Here is a 19,384-nt window from a genome sequence, read left to right as displayed (position 1 = left end):
TCATGTGAAGCATCATTAATGAGGGCAAGGAAAATGACAGGGTCAAGGAAGGTCAGAGATTAGAAGGTCAGCTAGCAATAATGCAACAAGGATGCATCCACCAGATGTGGAAGCAATTGAGCCTTGGGACGAGGTTACGGTTAACGATAGGTAGCTAACAGGCTAATATTTCGATAGATAGATAGATAGATAGATAGATAGATTTTTTTCTTCAACAAGCAGGACGCACAAGACATTCTCCTAACATTTTTCCTCCTCTGCTCTTTTTTCTTCCACTAAATTCCAAGCATCTGCCTCTAACCCTATCTTTGCCACCTTCCTGAATCCTCCTCCCCCTCCCCCCCCTCCTCCCTCTCTGCAGATGACCGACAAGGCCAACATCCCAGTTATCTGCAAGAGGAAGAGATGCAGGTACAGAGGACACAGAGTGGGATGCCTCGTGAGAATCTTCAGAAAGCGAGTGGGAAAGCTAACTTTACTGTCAATATTACTCGCCAATGTGCAATCATTGGACAAAAAATTAGACATAAGATGGGGGGGGGGGGAAGGGTCTGTGCATATTTGTAAACAACAGCTCATGCATGAAATTTGATGAAGTTTCTAGATTTTGCTCACCTGAAGTAGAGTATATTGTGATAAATTGCAGGCCACACTACTTGCCTAGAGATTTCTCAACTATACTTTTCATGGCAGTTTATTTACCACCACAGACAGATGCTGGTACTAAGACCTCACTCAGTCAGCTGTATAAGGAAATAAGCAAACAGGAAACCACTCACACAAAGGCGGCGCTCCTAGTGACCGGAGACTTTAATGCAGGGAAACTTAAATCAGTTCTACCCAATTTCTATTAAAATGCTAAATGTGTAACCACAGGGAAAAAAATTCTAGATCACCTGTACATCACACACAGAGACGCGTACAAAGCTCTCCTTCGCCCTCTATTTGGTAAATCCAACCACAACTCTATACTCCTGATTCCTGCTTACAAGCAGCAATTAAAGCAGGACCTCTACACCAGGTGGTGTCAGAGGAAGGCCCTAAAAATTGTCAAAGACCCCAGCCACCCCAGTCATAGACTGTTTTCTCTACTACCACATGGCAAGCGGTACCGGAGTGCCAAGTCAGGACAAAAAGGCTTTTCAACAGTTTTTACCCCCAAGCCATAAGACCCCTGAACAGGTAATCAAATGGCTACCCGGACTATCTGCATTGTGTGCCCAACCTCTCTTTTACGCTGCTGCTGCTACTCTCTGTTTATCATATATGCATAGTCACTTTAACTATACATTCATGTACATACATGCGGGAGCACCAACCACTGCTCCTGCACATTGGCTAACCGAGCTATCTGCATTGTGTCCCACCACCCACCAACCCCTCTTTTATGCTACTGCAACTCTCTGTTCATCATATATGCATAGTCACTTTAACCATATCTACATGTACATACTACCTCAATCAGCCCGACTCACCGGTGTCTGTATGTGGCCTCGCTACTTTTATAGCCTCGCTGCTGTTATTTTTCACTGTCTTTTTACTGTTGTTATTTATTTCTTTACTTACCTATTGTTCACCTACTACCATTTGTGCACTATTGGTTAGAGCCTGTAAGTAGGCATTTCACTGTTGTGACAAACTTTGATTTAATATGATTTGAAGACAAAATAAGAGAGGTCAATCTTGAGGATAGAGCTTGCTCAAAAGGGGTGCTTGCAAGTTCACCGTGCTTACTCAATAACTATTTTGGCTTGCCAGATGGTGTATTCATGACAAGTTGGAAAATCTGAACCTCTGAGTTAAAATTAAGTTATTTGCGTAGAGCTTCCTATTGGTTGATTTTGATACTTTCCAAGTGGGAAACTCAGGCCTCACAGCCACAAAGTCATAAACCCCACCTATTTCTACATTTTATCTTCTTAAAATCAGATTTTCTCTAACCCTAACCTTAAATCTAACCCTAAACTTAACCACAATGCTAACCTTATGCACTAAACCTAACCTTAAATTAAGACCAAAAAGCTAAATTTGGTTTACATTACATTTTTCACGATATAGAGCCCTACTGTGGAGGTGTCATAATACCCATAAAACCTAGCGGTCAAACAGGGAAAAGTTTCCAATCATTTTTCTACCATTCATTTTTCCCATAGAGAATTTTAAAAACACTTAAAGGGCTGTGTTTCGTGTATCCTTACCATGGCGTGACGTTTTGATAACCATGTAAATCTCTCGCGGACAAGGTGACTTTTATCAATTTATTCGCCTCTATTTACTCTCAGATTCATAAATGCTAATTAGCATCAAAGTAGACACCATAGAGAAAGAGGATGCAATGCCTCATGATGAGTTGGGAAACCAGAAGGTAGTGAGGTGCTAAATCTTTGCTGGGCTGTGTTGGGGTCGTTGACCCACTGTAATAAAGGCTGGCGTCTTCAAAAGCTCTCATTAAATGCTTGTGATTTTTGTCTAGGCCAGAGTTGTCCTGGCAGGCCACACAGCTGTTTTCTCCTAGCACGGTGAACCTGATCGTGTCGAAGTAGATACTCCTCATCATCACCGTGCTCTCTATGTTTCCCTTCCTGCTCTCTGTTGGTCTCTTTCTCCCCGTGTATTCTCTCTCACAAAGAAGAAGAAAACACAAGCGGAAATCAGACTTGTGAGGAAACCTGCACACCACACTTTTCAGAAAATACTCAGGCCCAGTCACAGTAAAATGAAGGAAACCTGAACACAAGTTTGCGAGAAGTTATGTGTGCACAGTGTTCCTCATTCTTACTGTGACTAGACCATGCTAGTTCACTCTTATACAATATTTAAATAACTTGTACAATGCTAGTTTATTCTGACTTCTGCAAGTAATTTAAATTTTGGACAAACTGTTGTCCAATATTTGACATTTCTTTCCACCAGTGTTTGTATTTCATGGTACTAAAATCAATGTTTAATTCCTGTAAGGATTTCATTGTGTTTGGAGATCACTGATTTAGTTTATATGTTATTCAATACTTTGGCTTGCCGAATAGGACCCCTTATACAGCCCTGCCTCATTCATTTCTCAATAAACAAGGTTATGCTCTTCTGTTTTCAATATACAGCATAATATGTTATTGTTCACTAACTATATAGCTTTCAACACTCAAAAACATGACAATACAAAGCTAAAACACCACAATGCACATTAACCCCCCTCAGACTCCCTGTCCTTGTTTTGTGTGATTGCTAACCTAAGCACTGCCATCGGCCTTGGTGTTGCCAAACAGCCGATGTAACGGCTGTGAAAGAGCCCCAACAACGAGGGCTGATTACGACATGGCCATGTAAATCAGCACTTTAACAATGCACTAATGGCTTCAGGATTCGGAGGAGACCACCCAGGTTATATTGAAAGACAGCTTCCCAACCTCGTAAAAATAAGACCAAAATGAAGATGTTACTGACTGATCCTATGCAGGCTGAGCCCCACAGCCTGAGAGTCTATGAAACTGTAGGCGTGCTTAATAAGAGATGATAAAAGTAATGTGCAGAGTTTCAAATGAGAGAGCTGTTTAACTAGAGGGTGTTTGTACACAGGTCTGTGTGAGTGACCATTACATGTCTGAACGTGCAAAGGTGAATCTGAGCAAAGGTTTAGAAAGTGTACGTGTGTTCAGGGAATGATGTGTCACACTGAGTAACACTTAAGGCTTTGTTCTTACTTTAGCTCCAACCCCCTTCACTTCTTCCGTCAGATCTCCCCCTTCACCCCCGTGCCAGGGCAGCGTGTCAGTCAGCTCAGTGTGGCTAATCACAGGTCAGTCTATCTATACTGTAAAGTACAGTACATCTCTGTGACCCCGTGGTTCAACCCTGGTTCACATTACTCTGCCTGTAAGATGTGCTGTTTAATTTATCACTATAATGATCGGTTCGGGGAGTAGAAGAGGTCATAATAGCATGGGGTAAACTATAACCCTTGTGTACACTAACACGCTGAGCATTGCTGACAAGTCAGAGTGAGCCCTGAAGTCAACTGCAGCTTGGCTACTCCTGTTCTGGGCCTCTTGTATTCAGTTGGTGTTGCAGCTCATTATATTTTGAAGATCATTATGTGCACATTTGTTTCTCTGCTCCCTCTCATTCTGACGACAAACTGTTTCCTTGACACAAGTCCTTCTTGCCAGTGACGAATGTAATGTGTTTAGGCTATGTTGGGTCCATATTGTCCTGTGAGTGGGTGTTTAAAGCCCTGGGGGCCAGGTCACTGGGTGTCCTGGGACCCCTGTCCTGGTAGAGAGAGGGAGGGCTGGAGGGTAAGAAGCTCTGTTAGCAGGGGCCATAAATAACCTGTTTATGAACTAGGGCCGGCTCCATCTAAGACAATGTGAGACAAAAGATCACAGGACTAATGCAAACAATGAGTATGGTTACATAATGTGATTATTGTGAAAAGTCAGATGAATATAATAGTTCAAATTAAAACGTTTACATGCTTTGGAAGAAGAACGATTTCCTTAATAATCCTGTTTACATGGACACATCTGAAATCAGGTTACCTGATGGCACTCTGATCAATGCCGAAAATCACCAAGCAAACTAAACATTCTACCACAGCAACCATGTTATTTTTGGGACATTTAAAGCTTGTATGTGAAAACTACTTCTAAGATGCATACATTCAGTTGTTCTGAACTCACTTCACTCACGCTAGAGTGAGGCTCGCCCGGCTGGCGCCAACACATGAGCAGATCAAATACACTGCTGGAACACCAATGAAGGTGTTTATATGTCCTAATAATTAGAAAGACTGCCCTGAAAACCAGGTGTTTATATGTCCTAATAATTAGAAACACTGCCCTGAAAACCAGGTGTTTATATGTCCTAATGATTAGAAAGACTGCCCTGAAAACCAGGTGTTTATATGTCCTAATGATTAGAAAGACTGCCCTGAAAACCAGGTGTTTATCTGTCCTAATAATTAGAAAGACTGCCCTGAAAACCAGGTGTTTATATGTCCTAATGATTAGAAAGACTGCCCTGAAAACCAGGTGTTTATATGTCCTAATGATTAGAAAGACTGCCCTGAAAACCAGGTGTTTATATGTCCTAATAATTAGAAAGACTGCCCTGAAAACCAGGTGTTTATATGTCCTAATAATTAGAAAGACTGCCCTGAAAACCAGGTGTTTATATGTCCTAATGATTAGAAAGACTGCCCTGAAAACCAGGTGTTTATATGTCCTAATGATTAGAAAGACTGCCCTGAAAACCAGATGTTTATATGTCCTAATAATTAGAAAGACTGCCCTGAAAACCAGGTGTTTATATGTCCTAATAATTAGAAAGACTGCCCTGAAAAACAGGTGTTTATATGTCCTAATGATTAGAAAGACTGCCCTGAAAACCAGGTGTTTATATGTCCTAATAATTAGAAAGACTGCCCTGAAAACCAGGTGTTTATATGTCCTAATAATTAGAAAGACTGCCCTGAAAACCAGGTGTTTATATGTCCTAATAATTAGAAAGACTGCCCTGAAAACCAGGTGTTTATATGTCCTAATGATTAGAAAGACTGCCCTGAAAACCAGGTGTTTATATGTCCTAATGATTAGAAAGACTGCCCTGAAAACCAGGTGTTTATTTGTCCTAATAATTAGAAAGACTGCCCTGAAAACCAGGTGTTTATATGTCCTAATAATTAGAAAGACTGCACTGAAAACCAGGTGTTTATATGTCCTAATGATTAGAAAGACTGCCCTGAAAAGCAGGTGTTTATATGTCCTAATAATTAGAAAGACTGCCCTGAAAAGCAGGTGTTTATATGTCCTAATAATTAGAAAGACTGCCCTGAAAAGCAGGTGTTTATATGTCCTAATAATTAGAAAGACTGCCCTGAAAACCAGGTGTTTATATGTCCTAATGATTAGAAAGACTGCCCTGAAAACCAGGTGTTTATATGTCCTAATAATTAGAAAGACTGCCCTGAAAACCAGGTGTTTATATGTCCTAATGATGAGAAAGACTGCCCTGAAAACCAGGTGTTTATATGTCCTAATAATAAGAAAGACTGCCCTGAAAACCAGGTGTTTGTATGTCCTAATGATTTGAAAGACTGCCCTGAAAACCAGGTGTTTATATGTCCTAATAATTAGAAAGACTGCCCTGAAAACCAGGTGTTTATATGTCCTAATGATTAGAAAGACTGCCCTGAAAACCAGGTGTTTATATGTCCTAATAATTAGAAAGACTGCCCTGAAAACCAGGTGTTTATATGTCCTAATGATTAGAAAGACTGCCCTGAAAACCAGGTGTTTATATGTCCTAATAATTAGAAAGACTGCCCTGAAAACGAGGTGTTTATATGTCCTAATGATTAGAAAGACTGCCCTGAAAACCAGGTGTTTATATGTCCTAATGATTAGAAAGACTGCCCTGAAAACCAGGTGTTTATATGTCCTAATAATTAGAAAGACTGCCCTGAAAACCAGGTGTTTATATGTCCTAATTATTAGAAAGACTGCCCTGAAAACCAGGTGTTTATATGTCCTAATGATTAGAAAGACTGCCCTGAAAACCAGGTGTTTATATATCCTAATAATTAGAAAGACTGCCCTGAAAACCAGGTGTTTATATGTCCTAATAATTAGAAAGACTGCCCTGAAAACCAGGTGTTTATATGTCCTAATAATTAGAAAGACTGCCCTGAAAACCAGGTGTTTATATGTCCTAATAATTAGAAAGACTGCCCTGAAAACCAGGTGTTTATATGTCCTAATAATTAGAAAGACTGCCCTGAAAACCAGGTGTTTTAATCGGCGCAATTTTACTTTGATTTTGACCTTATTGCCAATTAAGATAAGCAGAGTAAGGTGTTTACATGACTATTGCATAATCTGCCTACTGGCATAATCAGTTTAATATCAAATTATTACTATGCATGTTAACGTACTCAGTGTGTGTGTGTGTGTGTGTGTGTGTGTGTGTGTGTGTGTGTGTGTGTGTGTGTGTGTGTGTGTGTGTGTGTGTGTGTGTGTGTGTGTGTGTGTGTGTGTGTGTGTGTGTGTGTGTGTGTGTGTGTGCGTGTGTGATGCACACCGTGAAAAACAAAACATATTGCAGACTTGTTGAACAGCCATTCTTTCAGGAACTGTTGATTTCTCCATCTCAGAAAATCCCCAAAGGATCACCACATCGTATTATACAAGAAGAGGTGCAGAAAGACGGACAGGATGAAGTCTCCGTGGAGAGACGGACACGATGAAGTCTCCGTGGAAAGACGGACAGGATGAAGTCTCCGTGGAAAGACGGACAGGATGAAGTCTGCATGGAAAGACGGACAGGATGAAGTCTCCGTGGAAAGACAGACAGGATGAAGTCTCCGTGGAAAGACGGACAGGATGAAGTCTCCGTGGAAAGACAGACAGGGTGAAGTCTCCATGGAAAGACAGACAGGGTGAAGTCTTGCTTCTCTCATTCCTTTAGTTTTCTTTTCCTTCTGAGACGCAGTGATAAAGCTAAAGGTCAAAGTCTATGCCGTGTGCCAGGCCTTGCCAGGGTGTGGGCAGATAACTGGGCAGAACCAGAACTGCCATCCTGTGTAACTGATATAGGCTACCCTTTCACAGAGAGCTGGGGTATTGAAAAAAAGGCCTCCTTTCAGACAGAGCAAACACATATTTCTGTTTTCATGTGGAATTTGTTAACTTGTGAATTGTGCATTTGCATATTGTTAGTGCTGATAAACACACTTCATAGCACATATATACTTGCTATTCAATAGGGAGCATTCACCTGTCTAGTTATTTCCGTAAGTGAATATAACGAAAAGGAAGCAAGGATACAAGGGAAGGAAGGTCAAGGGAAGGAAGGTCAAGGGGAGGAAGGTCCTTCAGACAATTGAGATGCATCTCTGTGAGGAATTGTTGCAAGGAAACACTATAGACCAGGTATATTTTCTACGAATATTGAACAGTCCAAGTACATGACATCCTTGAGAAATGTATGAGATTCATGTTGAAAGTTACACTTACACTGTGTAAGCAATACGGAAAGGAGAACAGAAGCCATGGATTTGACGGAAGGCAACCTAGTGGTTAGAGCGTTGGGCCAGTAACCGAAAGGTTGTTGGATCGAATCCCCGAGCTGACAAGGTAAAAGTCTGTTGTTCTGCCCCTGAACAAGGCGGTCAACCCACTGTTCCCTGGTAGACCATCATTGTAAATAAGAATTTGTTCTTAACTGACTTGCCTAGTTAAATAAAGGTTACATTTCAGAATACAAAAAAACAAAAAAGAACTAAGCTAATGGATACCACACACGTTTGTAAATGTTTGTAAAAATATCCTATTAAATTAGATACATGGCCTTGATAAGCATAATCCATTCACATACAAAATTACTTATACATACCATACATTCCCCAGCCTTATTACCCCAACCCGCTATGTCCAGATTTACAAACACATCTTCGACACTCAGAATATACCTCCCCACTTTGTAGTTTAACACACAACTGCCATACACACACATCCTTAAGAAATATATCCTTAAAGAAAACATGTTCCATGTGCTCTCTCAATACAGGCATAACAGCCAACATACTGTATATGTATACCCATCCGCCATACAGTGCCCATATGCCGGTCACACAGACACACTTCCATTATTCCCCCGTCTTATACATCCCACACAGATAAATCCCAGAGGTAGTGTGCGGAGTACAACTTAGGACAATACGCCAGGGCTCAGTTTTATTGGAGATAATGAAATGCATAGAAATAGAATGAATAGAACAGGAGTCCCAAACAAGTGAAAAAATATTTGTCTGTTCTATTCGTTGTATTTATAGGCAACCTATCCGATAGGCGAAATACAGGTAGATAACTTTTGAAAAACTGGGCCCAGGCTTTTCTTTACCAGCTTCTCCTGTCAGCCCCCCTCACATCAATAACAGAGCAAGGAATCACAGTATGAGAGGAACAGACGGGGGGGTGAGGGGAGGGTAATAGCCTAAGGAAAAGAGCAGGGAGCCTGTTGAAGTAGAGGGGGGAAGACTGGAGTTGGGATACCTACTTTTTCTATATGGTATCTAAATCTTTGGGTATGGCTGCCCACAGTACACACCCACACCACTCTGCTTCAATCAGAGGCATAAACTAGTGCTAATCAGTGTAGGTGTCTGAGGGGATTCCCGTGTGTGTGTGTGTGTGTGTGTGTGTGTGTGTGTGTGTGTGTGTGTGTGTGTGTGTGTGTGTGTGTGTGTGTGTGTGTGTGTGTGTGTGTGTGTGTTTATATATATATATCTATATCTATATATATATATAGACCTAGTCCAGACAGTCAGTGCCCAGAACAGAAGGTCAGCAGCAGGGAGGGGAGGTGGATTGTAGGACTGGAGAACAAAGGGATAGGGACATGACCCCAGTGAAAATGGAAACACATAGTGGGCATAGAGGGGAACAAGGCATTCCTTATGGGAGCATCCAACTCCCAAGTGAATGTCCTGAAGTCACCCTGGTTACACTGGGAACATCCAACTCCCAAGTGAATGTCCTGAAGTCACCCTGGTTACACTGGGAGCATCCAACTCCCAAGTGAATGTCCTGAAGTCACCCTGGTTACACTGGGAGCATCCAACTCCCAAGTGAATGTCCTGAAGTCACCCTGGTTACACTGGGAGCATCCAACTCCCAAGTGAATGTCCTGAAGTCACCCTGGTTACACTGGGAGCATCCAACTCCCAAGTGAATTTACTGAAGTCACCCTGGTTACACTGGGAGCATCCAACTCCCAAGTGAATGTCCTGAAGTCACCCTGGTTACACTGGGAGCATCCAACTCCCAAGTGAATGTCCTGAAGTCACCCTGGTTACACTGGGAGCATCCAACTCCCAAGTGAATTTACTGAAGTCACCCTGGTTACACTGGGAGCATCCAACTCCCAAGTGAATTTACTGAAGTCACCCTGGTTACACTGGGAGCATCCAACTCCCAAGTGAATGTCCTGAAGTCACCCTGGTTACACTGGGAGCATCCAACTCCCAAGTGAATGTCCTGAAGTCACCCTGGTTACACTGGGAGCATCCAACTCCCAAGTGAATGTCCTGAAGTCACCCTGGTTACACTGGGAGCATCCAACTCCCAAGTGAATTTACTGAAGTCACCCTGGTTACACTGGGAGCATCCAACTCCCAAGTGAATGTCCTGAAGTCACCCTGGTTACACTGGGAGCAAGGACACAATGAACTCATTCATAAAGGCAAAGTCTACTTGATAATCTAGACATCCTTTAGTTTTCCAAAAAGTTAAGCAATTTCATCCATACTGTGATATAAGAAACTTTAAGGAAAATTACCCTGTTGCAGAGTCCGCAAGGTGAAACCCCATTAATTGCTTAATATACAGTACACATTACAACAGACAGGATTTAGTATAGAGTACACATTATTACAACAGACAGGACTGAATAGACAGTATATATTATTACAACAGACAGGACTGAATAGACAGTATATATTATTACAACAGACAGGACTGAATAGACAGTATATATTATTACAACAGACAGGACTGAATAGACAGTACACATTATTACAACAGACAGGACTGAATAGACAGTATATATTATTACAACAGACAGGACTTAATAGACAGTATATATTATTACAACAGACAGGACTGAATAGACAGTACACATTATTACAACAGACAGGACTGAATAGACAGTACACATTATTACAACAGACAGGACTGAATAGACAGTACACATTATTACAACAGACAGGACTACTGTTGGAGCCCACGCAACCATTAATCATAGCCATATACCCCTTTCCTAGCTCAAAATGGCATGTATCTCTGGAAAACAATGATGTGTGTGTGTGTGCATACGTGCGTGTGTGTGATCGTATAGCACTGTGTGTGTGTTTTGGAGTAGGAGGGGGTCTTTATTATGGGAAGCGTGGGCAACTAGTGGAAAGCTTGCCCTCTCAGCAGCAGATCCACCTTGCAGAGGCTGTGGGCAAGATAATGAGACGGAAGTGAGAGGCGGCAATGCCCTGATAAAGATTGATAATTTGAGGCTTTCTAAACAGTTTAGTGTGTGCCATGGAACATGATGACACTATTGGGTCACATTTCTGATTGTACCAGAAAGACTCCAGCAAGATTGTGGGAGAAATCTGCATGTCAAAATGACTGCAGTTTTTAAACAAATATCTGTATGTGCAACTTGTGCAAACAGACAAAAAGATGAATGATGGACACCCAGACAGACCACATGGGTTAGTCCTAAATTGTATCCTCCCATTGTGGTCTGGAGAATCTTCATTTTCAGCTTTCTTCCAATTGTCATACAGAACTGGCCGTCTCAATTTCTTTGTAATTTGCAACCAAATACACAATTTGAGTTGTATTAATTGTCCTACTTTTCAGTCACTCTGGTCCCTGTCTGCTTTTGTTGGTTTAGCGATTTATCCAAAACACAAATTAGCATCATTGCACCACTACACAAAACTGTGAAAATGAAAAACACAAAACGGGATGACATTATTTCTTAGAGAGGAGACTATTGTATCCGAGAGGGGTCTGGATTAGGACTGAAATGATTCTGGATTTCACCACTACTTGTTCTGCCCAACACTGAACATGTTCTTAGTAAGACATTATCTGCAGTTCTTTAAGTAAAACAGACATCTAGACATTTTCCTTGCAGTGTTACCTGTATCAGAGCTTGTCTGTTTCGGTTGGCAAGCTCAACAGTCAAGTCGCCCTGCGTATCTATCAATGCATTCTGCCTAACAAAAGCCACAGCACCCTAGACAAGGGCACCACTATATGACTGTTTGCCAACAATGACGTATCTGTGGTATTCACAGACATGTTTGGTTTTGGGCTGGGTGGGGACAATTCATCTTCATTTCAATCATACTGTTTTCTTTAGTTTCCTTCGCTGTTCTTCCTCTTTTCTGCCACAGAAGCAGGCGCTGGAGCAGCTCCACGCCCAGTAGAGACAGCTAAATGAGACAGTGGTATCATTGGTATAGAATGGGTTGGACATGATATGGACCTTTAGACACCCTACAGTAGTACAATAGCATGGATACTGGCAACACAGTGAGAAAGGCCATGTATAGTCTAGTCATAATATGGATAAGTACAATCTTTAATGTGAGTTAATGTAGCGCAAAGAAAAGGACAGGGACTAAATCCAATAGGAAGCATCATAATCTGCAAAAAACATGATGTTTTTCCTCCCTCTCAGACCAAAGGTTGAGAGAATGCCAGGAGTGTGCAAAGCTGTCATCAAGGCAAAGGGTGGCTACTTTGAAGAATCTCAAATATAAAATATATTATGATTTGTTTTACACTTTCTTGATTATTACATGATTCCACATGTGTTATTTCATAGTTTTGATGTCTTCACTATTATTCTACAGTGTAGAAAATGGTCAAAATAAAGAAAAACCCTTGAATGAGTAGGTATGTCCAAACTTTTGACTGGTACTGTACATTATATATATATATATATATAAAGGATTTGTCTGACATGGTAAAGCAGTCATCCCCCAGCCTGTTAGTTCTCTAGAACCCCTGACAGATGGTGTTCCTGAACAATATCCTGACAGTATCCAACTTCACCTCAACACCAAACCAGCACATCTCAATTTGTTCAAGTAATACTTTCACAGAGGAGCATCAATGAATCAACTGAAGATCCAAACAAGAGAACCTGAACATGTGTCAAGTGCAGTGTACTGTAGGTATTAATCTAAATATATGGCTCTGGGCAATGCATGCAAGTGAGCGGCTGCAAGAATGCCCTTGCCACAAGTCATGGGTCAAATCAAAATGTATTTGTCACATGCGCCGAATACAACAGGTGTAGACCTTACAGTGAAATGCTTACTTACAGGCTTTAACCAATAGTGCAACAAAGGTATTAGGTGAACAATAGGTAAGTAAAGACAAAAAACTGTCTAAAGACAAACAAATAACAGTGGCAAGGCTGTATACAGTAGTGAGGCTATATACAGTAGTGAGGCTGTATACAGTAGTGAGGCTATATACAGTAGTGAGGCTATATACAGTAGTGAGGCTATATACAGTAGCGAGGCTATATACAGTAGCGAGGCTATATACAGTAGTGAGGCTATATACAGTAGCGAGGCTATATACAGTAGTGAGGCTATATACAGTAGTGAGGCTGTATACAGTAGTGAGGCTATATACAGTAGTGAGGCTGTATACAGTAGTGAGGCTATAAAAGTAGCGAGGCTATATACAGTAGCGAGGCTATATACAGTAGTGAGGCTATATACAGTAGTGAGGCTGTATACAGTAGTGAGGCTGTATACAGTAGTGAGGCTATATACAGTAGTGAGGCTGTATACAGTAGTGAGGCTATATACAGTAGCGAGGCTATATACAGTAGCAAGGCTATAAAAGTAGCAAGGCTACATACAGACACCAGTTAGTCAGGCTCGTTGAGGTAGTATGTACATGTAGATATGGTTAAAGTAACTATGCATATATGATGAACAGAGAGTAGCAGTAGCGTAAAAGAGGGGTTGGCGGGTGGTGGGTGGCGGGACACAATGTATGTGCGGGAGCACTGGTTGGTCGGGCCAATTGAGGTAGTATATACATGCTTGTATAGTTAAACTGACTATGCATATATGATAAACAGAGAGTATCAGCAGCGAAAAATAGAGGTTGGGCACACAATGCAGATAGTCCAGGTAGCCATTTGATTACCTGTTCAGGGGTCTTATGGCTTGGGGGTAAAAACTGTTGAAAAGCCTTTTTGTCCGAGACTTGGCACTCCGGTGCCGCTTGCCATGCGGTAGTAGAGAAAACAGTCTATGACTGGGGTGGCTGGGGTCTTTGACAATTTTTAGGGCCTTCCTCTGACACCACCTGGTGTAGAGGTCCTGGATGGCAGGCAGCTTAGCCCCAGTGATGAACTGGGCCGTACGTACTACCCTCTGTAGTGCCTTGCGGTCGGAGGCCAAGCAATTGCCGTACCAGGCAGTGATGCAACCAATCAGGATGCTCTCGATATTGCAGCTGTAAAACCTTTTGAGGATCTCAGGACCCATGCCAAATCTTTTTAGTTTCCTGAGGGAAATAGGCTTTGTCATGCCCTCTTCACGACTGTCTTTTTGTAAGTCGCTCTGGATAAGAGCGTCTGCTAAATGACTTAAATGTAATGTAAATGTCTTTGTGTGTTTGGACCATTCTAGTTTGTTGGTGATGTGGACACCAAGGAACTTGAAGCTTTCAATCTGCTCCACTACAGCCCCGTCGAAGAGAATGGGGGCGTGTTCGGTCCTCTTTTTCCTGTTGTCCACAATCATCTCCGTAGTCTTGGTTACGTTGAGAGATAGGTTGTTATTCTGGCACCACCCGGCTATGTCTCTGACCTCCTCCCTATAGGCTGTCTTGTCGTTGTTGGTGATCAGGCCTACCACTGTTGTGTCATCTGCAAACTTAATGATGGTGTTGGAGTCGTTCCTGGCCATGCAGTCGTGGGTGAACAGGAAGTACAGGAGACTGAGCACGCACCTCTGGGGGGCTCCAGGGTTGAGGATCAACGTGTTCCTACCTACCCTCACCAGCTGGGGGCGGCCCATGAGGAAGTCCAGGATCCAGTTGCAGAGGGAGATGTTTAGTTCCAAGATCCTTAGCTTAGTGATGAGCTTTGAGGGTACTATGGTGTTGAACGCTGAGCTGTAATCAATGAATAGCATTCTCACATAGGTGTTCCTTTAGTCCAGGTGTGAAAAGGCAGTGTGGAGTGCAATAGAGATTGCATCATCTGTGAATCTGTTTGGGCGGTATGCAAATTGGAATGGGTCTAGGGTTTCTGGGATAATGATGAGAATGTGAGCCATTACCAGCCTTTCAAAGCACTTCATGGCTACAGATGTGAGTGCTACGGGTCTGTAGACATTTAGGCAGGTTGCCTTTGTGTTCTTGGGCATAGGGACTATGGTGATCTGCTTGAAACATGTTGGTATTACAGACTCGATCAGGGACATGTTGAAAATGTCAGTGAAGACACCTGCCAGTTGGTCAGCACAAGCCCGGAGCACACGTCCTGGTAATCCGCCGTGTCACTGGGCAGCTCGCGGCTGTGCTTCCCTTTGTAGTCTGTAATAGTTTGCAAGCCCTGCCACATAAGACGAGCGTCAGAGCCGGTGTAGTATAATTCAATCTTAGCCCTTTATTCACACTTTGCCTGTTTGATGGTTCGTCGCAGGTCATAGCAGGATTTCTTATAAGCTTCGGGGTTAGAATCGTGCACCTTGAAAGCTGCAGCTCTACCCTTTAGCTCAGTGCGAATGTTGCCTGTAATCCATGTTTTCTGGTTGGGGTGTGTACGTACAGTCACTATGGGGACGACGTCCTCGATGCACTTATTGATAAAGCCAGTGACTGATGTGGTGTACTCCTCAATGCCATCGGAAGAATCCCGGAACATGTTCCAGTCTGTGATAGCAAAACAGTCCTGTAGTTTAGCATCTGCTTCATCTGACCACTTTTTTATCGACCGAGTCATTGGTGATTCCTTTATTAATTGTTGCTTGTAAGCAGGAATCAGGAGGATAGAGTTGTGGTCGGATTTACCAAATAGAGGGCGAAGGAGAGCTTTGTTTGCGTCTCTGTGTGGAGTACAGGTGATCTAGAATTTTTTCCACTCTTGTTGCACATTTAACATTTGGGAGAACTGATTTAAGTTTCCCTGCATAAAAGTCTCTGGCCACTAGAAGCGCCACCTCTGGGTGAGTGGTTTCCTGTTTGCTTATTTCCTTATACAGCTATCTGAGTGAGGTCTTAGTGCCAGCATCTGTCTGTGGTGGTAAATACACAGCCACGAAAGGTATAACTGAAAACTCACTAGGCAAGTAGTGTGGCCTGCAATGTATCACAATATACTCTACTTCAGGAGAGAAAAATCTAGAGACTTCCTTAGATTTCGTGCAGCAGCTGTTGTTTACAAATATGCACAGACTGCCCTCCCTCGTCTTGCCGGTGCTGAGTATATCCCGCAAGCTGAATATCCATGTCGTCATTCAGCCACGACTCCGTGAAATACAGGATATTACAGTTTTTGATGACCCGTTGGTAGGATATTCGTGACCGTACCTCGTCTAGTTTATTGTCCAATGATTGCACGTTGGCGAGTAGTATTGACGGTAACGGCAGCTTTCCCACTCGCTTTCTGCGGATCCTCACGAGGCATCCTGCTCTGTGTTTTCTGTACCTGCATCTCTTCATCTTGCAGATAACTGGGATGTTGGCCTTGTCGGGTGTTAGGAGAATGTCTTGTGCGTCCTGCTTGTTGAAGAAAAAATCTTCTTCTTATCCGAGGTGAATGATCGATGTCCTGATATCCAGAAGCTCTTTTTTTGCCGTAAGATAGTGGCAGAAACATTATGTACAAAATAAGTAACAAATGACGCAACCCCCCCCCCTCATAATAGCACAATTGGTTGGGTGCCCGTAAAACTGCTGCCATTTCTTCCGGCGCCATTTTTCAATGGGTATGAGAGGGTACGAGAGAAGTGACTCAACACACAAAACCTCAAAATATTGGGGAACCTCCATAGGAAGCCTCTGGGAATTCCCTGGGACTGGATGCTCCTGGACCTGCCCTGTCCTCTGGGAATAAGAGGAGCAGTGACAGTCAGGGTGTTCCCCCCTCAGCTAGGCTAGCCAACAACATCAGCCACACATCAGCCTGTGGTCTGTGTGGAATGGTGACAACTCAGGCAGGCCTGTCAAGAGGGAACGTAGTGTGGAGTGTGTGCCATATACTGAACATGGGGGTGCTATTTCCCCCCAAGCATGGCAGTTTGTGCGAATGGGGGAAAAGCATACAGTGGCTAGTGCATTGTGTAGAAGGGTAAAGAGTGATTCATAACATAGGGAGGCTCTACAAGAGTATAGTCCAACATACCATATAGTACACAGGACTTCTTTACTGAAGCCCAACAAATCAATATGCATATGAACGCATTCACAGTATGTGTAACTTTTCTTGAAATCAATGCAAGCAATGGGTGACAATGCTTAAGAAGGAGAGTAGGAAACTAAACAAAATACCTAAATCACTAATCAATGTGCTTCAGAAAAAGCACCTTCAGGAAACTACCCCAGAACTGGAACTGTCCTGTAGGTGTTTTTAAGCAGGAAGAGAATCCCAGACAAGGTATAGACAATTCCTGGGGCGGCAGGGTAGCCTAGTGGTTAGAGCATTGGACTAGTAAGTGAACGGTTGCAAGTTCAAATCCCCGAGCTGACATGGTACAAATCTGTCGTTCTGTCCCATAACAGGCAGTTAATCCACTGTTCCTAGGCCTTCATTGAAAATAAGATTTTGTTCTTTAATTAACTGACTTGCCTAGTTAAATAAAGGTAAAATAAATAAAAAATCCCAGACAAGGTATAGTCATGTTTAACTAGGCTATTCAGTATGCTACTGTACAAAACCATGAGTTGGTATCTGTTGAAATGAGGCCATATGTAAAAACCCAAAGTTAGCGTCATTGCCACAGAAGTTCCAGCTGACTGAGAGTGTTACAAGAAGACCCTCTCCACCACTCCTCTTCCTTCATCATCCCTTCTACCCTATGTGATAATCCACTGACATCTCAAATTCAACGAAGCATGTAGTTTGTCAGTATAATCTGCACTCATAAACTATATAACCAAAAGTATGTAGACACCTGCTCGTCAACATCAAAATCATGGGCATTAATATGGAGTTGGTCCACCCTTTGCTGCTATAACATCCTCCACTCTTCTGGGAAGGCTTTCCACTAGATGTTGGAACATTGTTGCGGGGACTTACTTCCATTCAGCCACAAGAGTATTAGTGCGGTTGGGCAATGATGTTGGGTGATTAGGACTGGCTCGCAATCGGCGTTCCAATTCATCCCAAAGGTGTAGCATTAAGATTTCCATTCACTGGAACTAAAGGGCCTAGCCTGAACTATGAAAAACAGCCCCAGGCCATTACTCATCCTCCGCCAAACCTTACAGTTGGCAGTATGCATTCGGGCAGCTCGTGTTCTCTTGGCATACGCCAACCTCAGATTCGTCCGTCGGACTGCCAGATGGTGAAGCGTGATTCATCACTCCACACACCACTCTTTACAGCTATCTGTCACTGTTCTCATTGTCAACTAGACCACACTACTGAGTACTGTTGTTAACTTAACATTTAAAGTCAATATAAAATGTTACACATTTTACAGAGATAGTCCCCTATTCAGCAGAGACTGGGTGTGTGCGCCTATAGATTAATAGATTGTGTGATCAGTGTTCCTGATCCGAGATCAGAGTTTACGAGCATAGTGAATGTGATAGCAATAGCACCCAGGTTGTTTCTTTTGCAAACACTCCGACTTTACATAGCTATATCATACAATCACTAGTGTGAGGGGACGCTGTGTTGACATAATGATTGGGCAAGCTGCTGTGGACATTCAAGCCAAAATGAGGAATATCACCTGGTGCCACAATGCTACCTCAGACTCTGAAGCAACAGGTGTAGACAGTTAACCACCTGGCAAGAGACAATCTCTCTCTCCCTCTCCCTCTCCTTCTCTCTCTCTCTCGGAAAGAACGTTAGTTAATATTTCCAACAGTGACTTAACTCAAGCAACATCAATATCAAGAGCATACTGTGTCATGAACTACCATAATAACTTTTCCACCAGCAATGGTGAGGCTATAAAATGCACTGTTAGGAGTTTGATATCAGAGTAACTCATCTAAAACACCTGCTTAAGAGTAGTTTAACAGCAAAACCTTATATTATATATAGTGTATCATTACAACTTCTAGGGGTCATGTGCATCAGATATTAATGTCAGGTTAAGTTCAACATCTGTTTTGTACTCCTTTCTTGTGCTCCCGAAGGAAACTTGCCTCATCTTAGTCACTTTTGTACCCTACAATTATCTTGCTAAGAAGACATGTTACACTTTCAACTTCTGTGTGTGTTGAAAAAGGAAGAGAGAGAGAAAAAGAGCTAAGAAAAGAAGCAGGTGATAACCCAGCTAAGTTGTTAAAGTTTAATGCAAACAGACCCCAGGAATCCTCAACAAAGGCCTACCACACACACACACACACACACACACACACACACACACACACACACACACACACACACACACACACACACACACACACACACACACACACACACACACACACACACACACACACACACACACACACACACACACACACACACACACAGTTTGTATTAGTCCTCTGTATCTGACCTTTTGTCTCACATTGTCTTAGATGGAGCCGGCCCTAGTTCATAAACAGGTTATTTATGGCCCCTGCTAACAGAGCTTCTTAGCCTCCAGCCCTCCCGCTCTCTACCA

At 42.6% G+C, this 19,384-nt stretch overlaps 1 pseudogene; it reads right to left on the bottom strand.

The window, feature by feature from the left end:
• Positions 1–19,384, bottom strand: part of LOC135546884 (DNA repair protein XRCC4-like) — a 59,824-nt pseudogene that overhangs the window by 28,091 nt on the left and 12,349 nt on the right.

The sequence above is a fragment of the Oncorhynchus masou genome, chromosome 1 (assembly GCF_036934945.1).
Source record: "Oncorhynchus masou masou isolate Uvic2021 chromosome 1, UVic_Omas_1.1, whole genome shotgun sequence".
Lineage (NCBI taxonomy): Eukaryota > Metazoa > Chordata > Actinopteri > Salmoniformes > Salmonidae > Oncorhynchus > Oncorhynchus masou.
Note: the sequence above shows the minus strand (reverse complement) of the source record. Positions and strands in the feature narration are given on the sequence as shown.